The 15,813-nt window shown below is 39.0% G+C and overlaps 1 long non-coding RNA gene across 1 annotated transcript in view; it reads right to left on the bottom strand.

The window, feature by feature from the left end:
- Positions 1-15,125, bottom strand: part of LOC132532182 (uncharacterized) — a 30,506-nt gene extending 15,381 nt beyond the window's left edge. The window contains exons 1-3 of the long non-coding RNA XR_009544352.1: positions 14,945-15,125; positions 5,469-5,628; positions 321-435 (exon numbers count right to left, since the gene is read on the bottom strand). This is a non-coding gene — a long non-coding RNA (uncharacterized LOC132532182). The remainder of the gene's footprint in view (positions 1-320; positions 436-5,468; positions 5,629-14,944) is intronic.
- Between the last annotated feature and the right edge of the window lie 688 nt (positions 15,126-15,813).

Raw genomic sequence — 15,813 nt, 5'->3', positions numbered from 1 at the left:
TGTAAATCACTAAGGGCAGTTCCTTTGAATGTGTAAATAATATGTGTTTAAGAAAGGTTGCGGGGCTTCCCTGGTGGCACAGTGGTTGAGAGTCCGCCTGTCGATGCAGGGGACACAGGTTCGTGCCCCGGTCCAGGAAGATCCCACATGCTGTGGAGCGGCTGGGCCCGTGAGCCATGGCCACTGAGCCTGCGCGTCCAAAGCCTGTGCTCCGCAACAGGAGAGGGCACAACAGTGAGAGGCCCGCGTACAAAGGAAAGGCTGGCTACTGTTATTTTAAATACATGCATTTTCTTATATTGAGCCCGGAGAGAGCTTACTTTTCAGGTCCTCTCCAAAAGGATTAACTGTATGCTGGATAACACACAAAGTTCTCGACAACATCCTTATAGGAACTCGACCAGTGAAGTTCAAGGAGTTGTCTCTCATGGTGCCCTAAGAGAAGGCAAAGTTGTGCTGTGTCAGTGCGCAGGTCAGGGGCGATGCTGTCCATAGCCCATGGAAGCAGTCCTCTGATGGTCTGTTCTTCACATATTCTGAAACTCTGTTATTAAGCACATATTTAGAAATGTTCTTTTGATGAATTAACTTCTTTATCATTATTATATGACCTTTTAACTCTGATAATATTTTTTTGCTCTGAAAAATGCTTTATCTGATATTACTATAGTCACTCCACTGCTTTTGTTTAATTAGTGTTAGTATGATACATCTTTTTCCATCCTTATGCTTCACTAATTGTGTAAGAACTTTACAACAAAATAATTTCAATTGTAACATTTGTTATTATACATTATATTTCTACATATGTTAAAACTCCAAAATATATTATTATTTTTCATCTAAGCCATTAAATTTTAAAGATATTTCTATAACAAGAAAAAGATGGTCTTTTATATTTGCCCATGTAGATACCATTTCTGAGTGTCTTCATTCCTTTGTATAGATTTAGACTTCCATCTAGTATCACTTTCCTTCTACCCGAGAGATATTCTGTAACATTTTTTTGTAGTTAAGTTATGCTAGTGATAAATTGTTTTCATGTTTTATGTCTAAAAAAGTTTTTACCTCATCTTTGTTTTGAAAGCTATTTTGCCGGCTTGACAGTTCTTGTTTTTGCAGTACCTTGAAACATGTTGATACACTGGCTTCTGACTTGCATTGCTCCTGATGATAAACTTACTGTCATTCAAATCTTTGTTTCCCTGTACATAGTATGTCTTTTTTCTCTGAACATTTTTAGAATGTTCTGTTTATCACTGTTTTTGAACAATTTGATTATGATGTACTTCAGTGTAATTTTCTTCATGTTTCTTTTGCTTGGGGTTTGCTAAGATTCTTGGATCTGTGAATTTAGAATTTTCATCAAATTTGGAAAATTTGGAGTCATTTTTTCTTCCTATATCTTGTCTCACCCTCCTGCAATCACATTTATATTTTATATTTTTACATTTATATTTCACATTTATATTTTGTCCCAAGGCTAACTGATGTTCATTTTCTTTGTCTTTTTTATCTGTTTCATTTTGAATAGTTTACTATTGCTTTGTTCTCAAGTTCACGAATTTTTTCTTTGGTGCCCAATCTGTTTTTAATTTCATCCAGTGTATTTCTTCATCTCATACACTGTAGGTCTTTCTATATATTCTGTATCTTTTCTTAATATGTTTGTTCTTTCTTCTAGCTTCTTGAACATGTGGAATACAATTATAACTGTTTAAATACCCTTGTCTAGTAATTCTATTGTCTATGCTATTTCTGCCACAGTTTTGATTGATTGATTTTATTTTTCCTCATTATGTTCATATTTTCCTGCTTCTTTTTACGGATGGTAATTTTTCAGTGGATTCCAGACATCATGAATTTTACTGTATTGTGTGCTGGATATACTTGCCTTTTTATAAATATTCTTGAGCTCTGTTCTAGTATGCAGTTATGTTACTTAAAAATAGTTTAATCCTTTCATGTCTTGATTTTCAGATTTGTTAGTTCAAAAAAAGCATTTAATTTAGGACTAACTTTCCCCACTTACTTATGACATACTACATAAGACAAAATACTTATGAATACTATGTACTATGTCTAGTGAATTATGAGGTTTTCCACTCTGGCTGGTGGTAAAAGGAACTGTTCTGCACCCTTTGGGAATCCTGGGGATTGTTCATACTAATCCTTTTTTGTTTCTCTTTCCAAAGCCTAGGGTAGGTTCTTCCCACACATGTGCTAATCAGTCACAACTGAAGACTCAACAGGGACTCACTAGAGATAACCAGATCTCCCTCCCTCCCTCCCTCTTTCTCTCTCCGTGAAGCTCTCTCCTGTCCAGCACTCTGCCCCATAAACCCTATGCGCCTTGGCCTCTATGTCCCCTTCTCCATCTCCTCAACTCAGAAAGACCTCTGGGCAGTACCTGGATTTTTCCTCTGTGCACAGCAACCCAGAAACTCTCCAGGCAGTAAGCTGGGGGCAGCTATAGGATTCACTTGGTTTGTTTCCCTCTCTCAGGGATCACTGTCCTTCATGCCTAAAGTCCAATATCTTGAAAACCATTATTTCATATATTTTGTCTGGTTTTTTTTTCAGGTATTTTAAGTGAGAGGGTAAATCCAGTCCATGTTACTCAATCTTGGCCAGAAGCAGAAATCCTGATATCCTGGTCTTGACTCATGGATGAAGTCAGACATGTGGTTTTAGTTCCACCAGCCAGCAAGAAGTGCCTCATGAAACTCTGTGCTCAATTACAGTGGCCTTCTTATAGCCTGTGATTTTTGGTTAATTATTCCCCCTCTCTTGCTTGGGTCTTGCCCTTTTACTCTTTTTTCTCCTTTTCTCTCTCTATTCCTTCCTCCCTCTCTTTTATTTCCTTCTTTCTCTTTCTCTCTCTTCTCCTTCCTCTCAAACATCCAGCAAATATTCTCAGCCACTAGCAAGCAGGTTCCGAGCTAGGCTCTAGGGAGTCAAAGATGCATAAGACAAGATGCTGTCTCTCAGTGAGTATTTAGTGTTTTATTCTATGTGTGTCTTTTTACAAACTGGCCTGAAACAAATTAGGAAAATAAAAAGCACTATCATTCAGCTTAGTGCAATAGAAAGTGTGTGCACCATGGAATCAGATTATGTGACACTTCATCATTGTTTGATTTAAAACAAGTCCCTTGACTCTCAGTTTCCATACCCAGAAATGATAACTCATTCTTCACAAGATTTTGGTAAGGAATGAATGAGATAATACAAGAGAGATGCTCCTCACTGTGCCTGGCACATAGTAGGTGTTCAATAAACATTGGTTTTCCTTTGCCTCTTCTGTCTTTCCCAAGAACCCAGTGTTCTTTGTAAACCAGTGCTCTTTCCATTGTTTTACCATGCTCCATAAACCATAAAAAGTCATATAAGCCAAAATTATGATTGATCCCATCACCATGAGTCTAAGTCATATGTACTCTGAGTCCTTGTGTATATAATTAAATTAACATAGAGTTCAAAGGTAAATTCAGTTGTTTCAGGAGAGAGGGTAAATCCAGTCTATGTTATTCCATCTTGGCAAAAGCAGAGTTCTCCCCCAGGGTTAACTCTTTTCCTGACCCTCACTTGGTGTGACACCATCAACATGACACATGACTGTGGGTTTCTGGAATGCAACTGAAAAACAGCAGCCTGAGGATGTTAGAGTCCTGTGCCTTTAACAAATTTGTAACTTGAGGATCATAGCCGCATTTATTTACTTATCAGTTTTATTTAAAGCTACTATTGCAAGGGAATGCCTAAATAAGAGGTGATGAGGGAGGAAAGATTCTAACCTAAAACAAATGCCCCAAGTTTATATACATAGTTTCACTCTGGAGAAATTGATCTTAAGCTAACCTCCTATAGAGACAGAAGCCAACCAGGCAGACTCATAAGACAAGAAAGCTACCAGAGGCAAAGAGCATGCAAACACAGGGCTTAAAACAGTGCCATGGCTTCCCAAGGCAATGAGGATAACAGCTGACATTAAACTCACGGTCTGCCTGCTCCATCTATCCCACACTCTCCTACTTCCCATCTTTCTACCACGCCATTTCCCTCACTTTCTCACATAGACCACCTGCCCTGGTACCTTTAAGTTTTTGTCCTTTCTATGCCCCTGCCTGAAACGCCCTTCCTCCTCCTTCACTAGGCCAGCCCTGGTTCCTCTTTAAGACTCAGGTATAAAGCTACCTTTCCAGGAAACTATTCCTGATGCCCCCGATTTTTGCCCTCCAGGGTACTTTAGGTCTTCCAAAGCTGCAGACATTGTAAGGTAGAAAAAGGGGGGAAAAGCACAGATCATTAAAGCAAATTGATCCAGTAGTTTAGTTCAGCTCATATGGAAATACAGGATGATAGTGGTTGAGATGCTAATCTATAAAAGGATTCTGGACCACAGAGAGATTTTCCCATAGGATCAGAGTCTAGCCTATACTTATCAGCCTCACAATAGGGGAGTGGCTGAAACGAAATCAGCGTCTGAAATGTTGGGTTAGGAGACACACAGAGGCAAAATATTACAGTTATACATAATCAAGTGGCCCCTGCTGAGTGCAACACATAAACCAACGGGCAGCAAAAGCTCTTTTAACGGTCCGCTTTAATGGGCATTGCCTCATCTTTGTCCCCTGCTTTTATGACAGGTCACAGAAAACAACCAGGAAACTACATGGCAAAGTTACAAAGATCATCACAATTAAGAAGCCATTTTTCTTTTTGTTCTGGGGGTACAGAGATCTCACTGCAGGAAAATAGAGCCTGTGAGATTTGGTGTGAATTCATATACACGCACACGCTCACTGCATACAAATGCCGGAGAGAAGAGCCATGGGCACAAGCTCATTGTGCAGACAGATCATTCGCACATCCAATTAGGTGAGAAGAGAGAGCAGAAAATCCAATTACTTCATCTCAGGTATCTTAAGTTGTTATTTCCTCCCAAACCTATTTTCAGGATAAAGACCACCATGATCACACACAACACAACACTTCTGTGTGTGCAACCAGTTACTGTGCAGTTTGCATCTACAACTCACAGCTCAAAGTTAGAATCCTTTTCAGGATGCATGCTTTTTCCCTTCAAGGACATAGTATATATTAAGCTGAAATATTTTCTTGGAAAAAAACAATTGGCCGAGAATGAGTTCTATTTTCATTGTTCCAATAATTTTCAGTTGAGATTTTTTTAAACACTTGTTTTGCCAAGGGCTTGTTTATCGTTCTTATTGGTTTATAACTGTGTCAAGGTGAATGAAGTAATTGAGCAATAAACAAAGAGATCACAGTATTTTTTAAGTCTTGATGAATCCAGCAAGTGGTCCATATACTGTCTATCGGCCGTGAACCTGGATGGAAGCCCAGCTCATATGCATAGTGGTTTCTTCAGCTCCTACTTCCCAGGCTACTTGCTTTCTATTTTAGCCCCCCTGCCTTCTTAAATGGCAGTCAGAGTGACAACCTACATTTTATGGCCAAGAAAAAAGTCAACAGAGGCTTTGTTGCTTCTTGTTCAATGGACATGATAGCCAGTGGAAACTGCAGCTACTGTAGGGCCAAGTCACTCACTGAAAAGACTCAATGTTGATGAAATAAAAAACATATCCCCAGTATCCAATCCAGGGCCTGATACAGAGAAAATCAGAAGTTATATTAACTGAATAAAGGCATAAATAAATAAATAAAAGTAATTTGCAAAATAAATTAGCACAATGTGTCAGAGATATTTACTGCTTCTTAGCAGTTCTTACTTCTTCTTAGAGCCATCCTGCTTTGCCATCACCAAAGCAACATCGCTCCCCCAAATGTAAGAATATTTCAATATTTGAGAAATCTATCAATGCAATATACCACAGACAAAAAAATCATATGATCATGTCAATACATACAGAAATGTATCTTATCCCACTAGAAACAGAAAGGAACTTCCTTAAATTCCTTAAAAAAAAATGTATACTTAAAACCAAGAGCAAGCATTACAATGAATGAAAAAATTGCAAACATTGCCTTTAGACTGGAAACAAGACAAGAATTCCCATTATTATTGTTACTACTTAGCATAACACTAGAGGTCCTGGCCTATCCTTTAAGAAATGATGTGTGGGGTTTCCCTGGTGGCACAGTGGTTGAGAGTTCGCCAGCCGATGCAGGGGACACGGGTTCGTGCCCCGGTCCGGGAAGATCCCACATGCCGCCCATGAGCCATGGCCGCTGAGCCTGCGCGTCTGGAGCCTGTGCTCCGCAACGGGAGAGGTCACAACAGTGAGAGGCCCGCGTACTGCAAAAAAAAAAAAAAGAAAGAAAGAAATGATGCGTAAGTAAAATGTGCAAGGATAAAGAAGCAAACAATTGTTATTTGCAGGCAATATGTTCCTTACCAATAAAATACAATAGAATCAACAGATAAGCTATTAAAAGCTATTAGAATCACTAGGATTGTTCAGAAAACTTGCGAAATACAAAATTGCTTACAAATTAACAGCACTTTTTAACACCAGCAATAAGCAACTAGAAAGTACAACTTTAAGGAATAGCCACAATAACTGCAAAAATTATAAAACATCTGGAAATTTACTCAGGAATATACAAAATTTCTATGAAGAATATTTTAAAAATCTAACAAGGAATATAATAGAATATCTGAATAAATGGAGAGAACTTCTCTGCTCTCTAGACAGCTCCAAGTCAGGGATATAGAGATATCAGATCAGGCGCTGCTGGTAAGAACATAAAATAGTGCAGCCATTCTGGGAACCATCAAATTAACTATAGTTATATCCAATGACACAGCAATGTTGCTCTTTGGTATATGGTCCAGAGTCACACAAGTCCACAAGGACGAGTGGGTAAGAATGTTCATCACACTCTTGTTGGGGACATGGAGAATTATCAGCAATCTAGGTGTCCACTCGTAGGGGAATGGAAATGCATAATTCAATAGCTAGAACACTCTGCAGCAGCTAGATTAAGAGACTGAAAGTACACATGGCAACATGAACAGATTTTTAAAGCATAATACTGAGTGAAAAAAGAAAGAAATAGAATGAGGTCAATAGCACAATGCCATTTATGTAAATTAGAAAACATGATCACAAACAACAATACATATTTTCTAAGAACACACGTTAATAAATATATATATATATAAAGTACCTTAACATAGTTGCCTGTAAGAAAAGAAGGTTGGTAGCTGGGCATGAAAGCAAAGAATGAGGATAAAGAAAAAAAATGAATGAATGAATTAATTAATTAATTAAAGAAAATCTTTATACTTGCTGATGTTGACAAATATGCCAGTAGTAGAGGAGCATTTTCAAGTTTATATCTAAATTTATTATGCAATTTTATTTCTTCCATATATAATATCTATGCTAGGGTATGGTATTTTAACTAATACCAGAACAATACTTTAAATTCTACCTAATCTCTTTCCAAAGAAAATAGAAAAGTTGTACTAAAAATTTTATGACTTCATTTCCTTCCATACTTTAGAGAAATTTCATAGTCAGACATGCCACAGGAAAATTGGTAGCCATTTTTTAATTTTTAGATATACTTCACTCCAAAAAGTATAGGATGGCTACAAAAGGAAGTGTAGCTACAAAGGGAAGAGGAAAAAAATAAGACAAGAGCGGGAACAGAGAAAGAGAGGACACACAATAAGACAGTGAGAAATAAACTTAAAATGGATCATTTTAGTTCCTAGACAAATTAAAGAAGTGCAAAATGAAATGCACAGCTTGGCAGGAAATACAGTTTCCTGAATTTGCCTGTGTTACTCCCGAGATCGCATAAGTCCTAGTGTGACAAGGCTTTAAAAGTTCCTCTTGTCTGATTCACAGCCTTGGTTTGTCTTTGCTTCTACCCTGCAGTAACACCAAAGAAGCAGGAGAGGATGGGTTTGAGGACAGCGCTTCTAGCCTGGCTGCCTGGAGGTTACATCTGTGTTGCTCTACTCCCATCTACTGATAAGAGGCTGCTACTTCTCCAGGAATGTTCCTCACCAGCCCTCTCCAAGTCCAAGCAGACCAGAGCCTGAGGATCCACTGCTGTTGTAAGTCACTTCACCTCAGATTTTCAGGTCAATGATATGTTTATGCGTATTCTGAGAATAATTAAGAGTATCCTAGTTTATTGACTGGTGAATTACTGTTTTGCTATTATTTTTATTTCACGTTTGACAATCAAAGAAAGCACAATTATCACATGAAGATGTCTCTTTCTTTTTTTTTTTTTTTTGAAAAGGGATATCAGTTTAATCAGGAAAAAAAAAACCCACACATTTTGTGGTAGTTTTTTCAAAGCACATTGTTGCTCCACCTGTGCTGCTATACACCGAGTGTTTTGTTTTGGTTTGATTTTGGGGTTTTTTGTTTGTTTGTTGTTTTTGTTTTTTGAATTACAAAAAATCATTTTCTCACTGGCTTAAGAAGTGAGGTGGGCATGGCAATAAATGGCAGCTCAAGAAGATGTTAGGATCCATCATGAACAGGTTTCCCCAGCAGAGAGCCGTGTGCATGGATTTAAGTTGTTCTTGAGTGCTTCAGGGATGGGGGGGGTGGGGTTTCTGTTAGGACAAAAAGTTGGGAGGAATTGTAACTCCACTAAATCAACCCATGAGCCCATGTTCAATTAAATATCAGTGATTTAAGAAAGAAATTATAGCAAATTTTTTTCAAGGTTATCATTTCCATCATGGGTAACTGCCCCTGCCCCAAAAACCAAAAGAGAAGACAATTCACCTTTAAGTTTGGTCTACAAGATTAGTTCATCCAAAAGAAATTAAATGTCAATTTTATCTTGATTCATCACAGCTCTTTAATCAAAGTCGATGCATCACCTTCCCTGATTACCCCTCTATCAAAAGCTGACCTGGAAATCTGACACCAAGCTTCCCTGTGCAGGCTGGCTAATTAAGAACTTCGTTGTTCCACCTACTACAGCCTTGGAGAGAAGGGGATGGCAGAGCTGCCCCAAAGAGGTAGCCTCTTTATGGAGAAGGGTCCTGGAAAGAGGTCAGTGGTAATTACCAAGCAGCAGAATAGTCCATGTACACGTTGGACATTATTGGTCCATAAAATGTCTGGAGATTTATAGCAGAAAACAGAAGCCATGTGTGTTGAATGTCAAAACTGAACTAAATTAGCCCAGCGTGGTGAACTGGAGAGCAGGTGGCCCTGTTGGGACCATAGGGAGGAGCCCATGAAAAGAGTTTGGACCTTGGAGGAGGGGTACAAATCCCCAAATCTCCCACCCACCAGCTGTGTGATTTGCTCGAATAGCTGTGGGGTTGCGTCCTATACTAGCTGAACTTCACAAGTTCAACTGCAGGAATCTGTGAAAGGGAAAGAGAGAATTTAAAGATGAGACGGGATCCTATCCACTGTTTCACTCAGTAAGTGATTGTCTCAGAGAAAGAGGGACACAGACCACAGAACTCTGCCATCCTCAGCCCAGATCTCAGGCTCCTCTTCCATCCAGGAGATTCCTGTGATAAAGTTCATTTTTTTTCACATATCACGCCCTGCTAATTGCAAGCCACTGCTTTATCTGATGTACAGTTGAAGAAATAATGGCTTAATCCAAGGCGGGATAGAAGTGTTGTGTTGGATTTATGGGCAGTCTAATATATTGGTCTCCATTGTAGAAATTCGCTGCAGGAATTTCAGGATGACTTGAGTGTATGGAGTTTTCACTTTCCTTGCTGACTTTGAGACCCAGCTCCACATAAGCTGCTTCTTCACTACACTCAGTTTTCCCTCCATAAAATATAGAAATAGTGGAAGTACTTTGCTGTTGGGAGGGTTAAAGGAGAAGACCTGAACAATGCCTGGCAAACTCTAGGTGTCCTTCACCCCTTTTCATGGAGAATTGGGAGACGTGGATACAGACGAGGGCTCTGTCACATGGTCACTGACTCCTACTTCTTGAGCCATGTTTTCTTTACTGGAGAAATGAGCTGGTTGCATATGACAGGCTTGATGCTCCCTTCCAGCCTTGTTCATGCTTAACCTGTGGTTTGTCACCTATGACGCCATTTTTCAGACCAGGTATGTATGATTCTTTGTTGAAGTAGAGATATAAACAATATTTATATCAGACTTAACCTTGCACATTTTCAACAAAAGTATTGCAGACCTGCATTGGAGAAGACACACTCATAGAGCAAGCATTTTTTGAGGCTTTACTTTGTGTCGGGCGTGGGACCTTTTTTCAACACTTGCACCACCCCTTAAGCGAGGTACTGGTTTTATCCCTGATTATATGGATGAAGAAAGACAGGGAGTCTTTAAAAAATGTGCCCCTAGGCCCCTCAGCTTAGGGAGTGGTGGGCCTGGAATTAAACCTGCTCTTTTAACCACTGTACAATAAGAATTTTCTCTGGATTAAAGTATTCAGTGAACCCCTCTTTCCATTTTCTTATTCATAGGCCAAGGAGAGTCATATGCTTTAGTCACACCTGTACTATTAAGAATGAATTAAAAGGGTTTCTGATTCCATATGGTGGACTGAGCACACTCATTTACATTTGCTTCCACCAAAAACTCCCATTGAATATACAGTATCAATGTAGGAAAGGAAATAAATCCAGGACCATGTTAAGAAAATAAGGGTGGAAATGGTAAGGCAATCAGCAAAACATAAACTTTAAAAAACGATTCTAAGACACAGAAATTAGGTTGGTTAAAATTAGATATTGTGGGCTTCCCTGGTGGCGCAGTGGTTGAGAGCCTGCCTGCCTATGCAGGAGACACGGGTTCGTGCCCCAGTCCGGGAAGGTCCCACATGCCGCGGAGTGGCTGGGCCCGTGAGCCATGGCCGCTGAGCCTGCGCATCCAGAGCCTGTGCTCCGCAGCGGGAGAGGCTACAACAGTGAGAGGCCCGCGCACCGCAAAAAAAATAAAAATAAAATATTAGATATTGATTAAAAAAAATACACAGCGAAAGTTGCCATCTGCCATAATAAACACAAAAGTCAAGTGGAGGAGAGGTTAGAGCCAGTTTTCCTGAGATGAAGAAACTCAAAGAGCAAGAGGAAAAGGGGGCATGGGAGAATGGGTCTGAGGGATCGGAGTCCTCCCTTAAACACTGTGACTTTCCCAGTCAGTTTCTAAGCTACTGGAAGCAATGTTTGTTACCTCCAGGCTGAAACCTAGGGACTATACTCTAATAGCAAATGAATGCTTGGCCAGGAGAGAATGAGGGCTCCTTAGAATTTGATGTGTCTCCACCGTAAAGCCCCCATATCGTAGCATGGAGTGTTCACAGAGAAGGGGGTGTCAGCCTGTCTGCTGACCTGCCTGCTCCCAGCCCACAGACCCACAAAAAGAAGCTGGACTGTAGTCACACTGGCCTGTGTACAGAAACAGAAGTGATCAATATCCCAGGAAAACCAAGCGAGCTGACTACACTTACCAACATATTTTTTCATTCCCAAATATGAACAGACAGCCAAGAATCAGTGGATATTTGAACAAAACAAGTAGCATGAATGAGAAAATCCAAGTTGAATAAATATAACTTTCAACCCCAGGGAAAAGAAGATGTCAGGAAATAGAAGAGAGCTGTCAGTATCCCAGGAAAAATGTCCCAATTTATTGAATCCATAAAACAAAAGCAGGAACATTCACAGATTGAGTTTTGGGAAATTAAAAATATCATGAACTTAAAACAAGAAAAAAATGACAAATATAAAGTCAAAGAAATCTCTATAAAATTGCTCAAAAAGAAAAAGGAAAGGAAAATATGAGAGGACAACAAAAGCAACACAGACAATCAATCCATGAAGTTCAATAGACACAGCTTTATTAAATGGAGAGGAGAAAATTAATCGAAACAATTAAAAATTACCAAAGAAATATGAACCTTCTGATTGAAAGATTCCATTGAATGCTAAGCAGTAAATGAAAGACTATAAAGAAATCTCAGGATGCCAGGATAAAGAAATTGTCTTAAAAGTTATTAGAGGGATGGAAAAAATAGGTTATTTACAAAGGAACAAGAATGAGATTGGCATCAGACTTATCATCAGAAAAATTAACTGCTATGAGATAATGAAGAGATGCCTTAAGAGTTATAAAAGGAAATTATTTTAAACTTTGAATTCGATATCCAAACTATCAGTCAGGAGTGGGTAAAATGGACTTCTTTAGACAGGCAAAAAACATAAAAACTTCTAAAATTGCTTGAAAACATACTCCAGGAAAATGAAAAACAAAAACAGAATGAAAGAAAACATAGGATCTTAAAAATAGAGGAATTAATTTAGAATGAAAAAAAATGAACCCCTGGCAGCCATGCTGTGTAACAAGCTAGAAATTGATCCAAAGACAAGGGAAGTCATATTGTGCTTGGAAAAACATAAGAAAATTAAAGTGATTCTATTCAACAATATGATTCAGCAGCTGAAAGTTAATAGAAATGTGATAAAAAGGGTATATGTTTATTGTCTCAGTAAGAAAAAAAAATTAGAAACTCCAGTAAACTAAACATGATGCATGAAAGGAAGTACTCAAATATGAATTATTTTGCAGGCACTCGTGGTAGATAAGCAAAAGTCATGTTCAATGATTAACATATAAAACCACTACCTAGAGACACAAATTCAAGTGTAGTTCTGTTGGCATTTTTGTCTGATCGCCAGATCTTGCAATCATGCTAAGGTCCTGGCAGGCAATGAACAATACGGTATTTTGTTCCCAAATAAAAGGTGATAAAATATGGGTATTGCAAAACTCAGGCCCACGGCAGCCAAGTTTAGCATACATTCCTGAAACCATCAAGAATGTAAACTACGGACTTCCCTGGTGGCTCAGTGGTTAAGAATTCGCCTGCCAATGCAGGGCACACGGGTTTGAGCCCTGGTCTGGGAAGATCCCACATGCCACGGAGCAACTAAGCCTGTGTGCCACAACTACTGAGCCTGCGCTCTAGAGCCCGTGAGTCACAACTACTGAGCCCACGTGCCACAGCCACTGAAGCCCATGCACCTAGGGCCCGTGCTCCGCAACAAGAGAAGCCACTGCAATGAGAAGCCTGTGCGCCGCAATGAAGAGTAGCCCCACTCGCCACAGCTAGAGAAAGCCCATGCACAGCAACAAAGACCCAACACAGCCAAAAATACGTAAATAAATAAATAAAATTTTTAATAAATAGAATGTAAGCTAACTATTATGGCTAAGGTCTCTTCTGACTTTAAAATACTCTGTGTATAGGCTTGGGTTTGAAGCAGGTTATTTTGAAAGCACTAAAATGCTCGTTTCTTATTTCCCATAAATTTTATTAGGCAATAGCTGAGATTACACTTAATTATTATTTTCATTATAACGTTGTTGCAAGTATTTATTCATATTTATTCAAAGTCATTTTTTAAATTATTATATTGATAAAGCATTATTTTGAAAGGGCTTATGGGATGCAACAAGGTGGAACTTCTGACCCCTGGGACAAACAGTCCTCAGCCCATGGCCAATAAAGCTACTGACTAAGGTCGTAGAAAGGCAATGGGTGTGTCTCAACTTTAGCCGCAAGAACAGAGTAGGCGCAAATGGAAACCTTGTTGTCTCCAAGTCTCATTTTCCCGGTAGCTTTTTATGTTTCTCTTTTTCAGGTGGGGTTTGGTATCTGAGCCTCTGCACTGTGCCTGGGGGGATTTCCAGTCTATAACCATCTCCCACTCCCACTCCCACCATTTCTCTAGACATCACTTCATTTTCCAATCATTTTCCTTCTTTCTCCACATTCTCATTGCTCCCCCTAGATGGTCAAAGGTATATAATCAAGAGTAATATTTTCAACTCTTTATTTTTTGAATAGTTTTTGACTGTTTCTTTGGCCACGCTGCATAGCTAGTTGCATCTTAATTCGCCAACCAGGGATTGAACCTGGGCCCTTGGCAGAGAAAGCATGGAGTTCTAACCACTGGCCCACCAGGGAATTCCCAATTCTTTGAATAGTTTTATATTTACAATTATGACTTTTAATTTTATTATCAAAAATAGATAAATGAATAAATAAATAAGTAAAGCAAAGCTCAAGGCTGAGTTGCCTAGTTTCAATGGATTTTTTAAAAATTTAGAATAACTTTAGATTTATACAAAAATTGCAAAGTGTACAGAGTTGCTATATAACCACACCGAGTTTCTCCTATTGCTAACATCTTTCATGAGTATGGCACTTTTGTCACAATTCATGAACTAATATTGATACGGTGTTAACCAAAGTCCATACTTTCTTCCAATTGCCTTAGTTTTTACCTAATGTCCATTTTTTGTCCCAGGATCTCACCCAGGATACTACGTTACATTTAATCATCATGTCTCTTTAAGCTTCTCTTAGCTGGGACAGTTTCTCAGACTCTCCTTATTTTTGATGACCTTGACAGTTTTGAGAAATACTGGCCAGGTATTTTTTAGAATGTCCCTGAATTGTGATTTGTCTGCTGTTTTCCTCATGATTAGACAACAGTTATGTGTTTTGGAAGGAAGATCACAGAGGGGAAGTGTCATTCTCATGATGTCATATCAAGGCTACATACTATCAACATGACTTATCATTGTTCATCTTGACCTTGATGTTGACCTTGAGGTTGTGTTGGTCAGGTTTCTACACTGTAAAGTTATTTTTGCCCCTCTTAATATTGTGCTCTTTGGAGGAAATCCACTCTGTGCAGCATGCGTTGCCTTTTAATTAGGCTTTTGGATGATTTGACTTTTCCAGTCGATTGGTAGATAGCAATACAAATTTCCCCATATAGGATTAAATAACACAGTGATCAAGTTACATAACAGAGTTGTAAAAATACACCCCATAATTGTATGCTGTGGGCAATGTTGGACAACTGGAAGAAAAGTATAACTCAAGGAAAAAGTAATGTTAACTCATCCACAATCACCAATGATAACTATTCATTAACCCTCTAAGTCAACTTGTAGTTTTTTACCTCCCAAACACCCTCAGGTGACAATCCAAGTCTGAAGACTGTGGTACCTTCCCTGAAGAGCTGCTGCTTTGGTCCCTGGAGGAGTATGGGCCAAGCAGTCTCTGTTCTGTGACAGTTCCCACCTTCTGGGACAGCACAGGTCAGTCCTGGACATGAAGAGCGCTGAATGAGACATCCTAGCTTCACCACTCAGACAGCCCGTGGTGAGCACCTTGGTTTACTGGAAGGCAATAAGTCAGGTAAGTGTCTATATAACAGGATTATTGTAAGCATCAATTCAAATAATATAATTTTCTTCACAAACATGAATATTTGTATTAAAAATAAAGTAGCAAAGCAGCGTTAACCAAAAAGTATCACAAGGCTTCTAGTGTAACTGAGTCATCTCAGGGTCCTCAGTCATCACCAATTCAGCATTTAGGACTTTTTATGTGCTGAACAATTTGGAAGCATTCTCTTATTTAAGCTTCATAACTACTCTAAGAAGTTATTATTATCACCATCATCATCATCATCATCATCACCAGTGTCATCATCACACCCATTTTATAGATGAGCACACTGAGGCTTACAGAGGCCAAAGGTCACACTACTAGGTCTTGAATCCTGGTCTGACTCCAAATTTCATGCTCTGAAATTAACCTCTAATTTAACATTCCTGAGCATTTTTGCTCATCCAGAGAGTGTACATGAAAATGAATGAAGGTAAGCAGCCATCCTAGGTGGGGATTTCCACAGTTTTAACGATCCCCATATTACTGCCATGTCATCAGGCCAGTTGGACTTAATCTGGCTTTTAGAAGTATTCACATTCTTTACAGCAACTATTGGTTTTCCACATAATATCAAAGAGCTGACGTAACTGATTT

The sequence above is a fragment of the Lagenorhynchus albirostris genome, chromosome 1, assembly GCF_949774975.1.
Source record: "Lagenorhynchus albirostris chromosome 1, mLagAlb1.1, whole genome shotgun sequence".
NCBI classification, from domain to species: Eukaryota; Metazoa; Chordata; class Mammalia; order Artiodactyla; family Delphinidae; genus Lagenorhynchus; species Lagenorhynchus albirostris.
This window is presented reverse-complemented; position numbering and strand designations above follow the sequence as displayed.